This window comes from Nematolebias whitei, chromosome 16 (genome assembly GCF_014905685.2).
Source record: "Nematolebias whitei isolate Nwh7 chromosome 16, NemWhi1, whole genome shotgun sequence".
NCBI classification, from domain to species: Eukaryota; Metazoa; Chordata; class Actinopteri; order Cyprinodontiformes; family Rivulidae; genus Nematolebias; species Nematolebias whitei.
The window spans coordinates 39,058,776-39,059,928 of NC_056513.1; the positions used below are offsets into that span (position 1 = coordinate 39,058,776).

General features: G+C 40.3%; 1 protein-coding gene across 1 annotated transcript in view; it reads right to left on the reverse strand.

The window, feature by feature from the left end:
• LOC119422511 (4-hydroxy-2-oxoglutarate aldolase, mitochondrial-like) overlaps nucleotides 1-1,153 on the reverse strand; it is a 107,517-nt gene that overhangs the window by 59,383 nt on the left and 46,981 nt on the right. The gene's annotated exons all lie outside the window — the stretch shown is intronic.

Genomic DNA, 1,153 nt, shown 5'->3' on the forward strand with positions numbered 1-1,153 from the left:
ACAACTACATCAAAACACTCGCAGCTACAACTACATCAAAACACTCGAAGCTACAACTATAGCAAAACAATCGCAGCTACAACTACAGCAAAAGACTCACAGCTACAACTACAGTAAAAGACTTGCAGCTACAACTACAGCAAAAGACTCGCAGCTATAACTACAGCTGCAACTATAGCAAAAGACTCTCAGCTACAAATTGAACAAAAGACTCACAGCTACAACTACAGCAAAACATTTGCAGGTACAACTACAGCAAAACACTCGCAGCTACAACTACAGCTACAAATACAAAAACAACAGATTCACAGCTACAAATCGATCAAAAGACTCGCAGCTACAACTATAGCAAAACACTTGCAGCTACAACTAGAGCAAAACACTCGCAGCTACAACTACAGCAAAACACTTGCAGCTACAACTACAGCAAAAGACTCGCAGCCACAAACACAGCAAAAGACTTGAAGCTAGAACTACAGTTAAACACTCGCAGCTACAAGTACAGCAAAAGAATCACAGCTACAACTACAGCAAAATACTAACAGCTACAACTACATCAAAACACTCGCAGCTACAACTACAGAAAAACACTCGCAGCTACAACTAGAGCAAAACAATCGCAGCTACAACTACAGAAAAACACTCGCAGCTACAACTATAGCAAAACAATCGCAGCAACAAGTACAGCAATACAATCACAGCTACAACTACAGCAAAAGACTTGAAGCTACAACTACATCAAAACACTCGCAGCTACAACTACATCAAAACACTCGCAGCTACAACTACAGAAAAACACTCGCAGCTACAACTAGAGCAAAACAATCGCAGCTATAACTACAGAAAAACACTCGCAGCTACAACTAGAGCAAAACAATCACAGCTACAACTATAGAAAAACACTCACAGCTACAACTATAGAAACACACTCACAGCTCCAACTACAGCAAAAGACTCACAGCTACAACTACAGAAAAAATTGCAGCTACAACTACAGCAAAATAATCACAGCTACAACTATAGCAAAACAGTTGCAGCTACAACTACAGCAAAAGACTCGAAGCTACAACTACATCAAAACACTCGCAGCTACAACTACAGAAAAACACTCGCAGCTACAACTAGAGCAAAACAATCGCAGCTACAACTACAG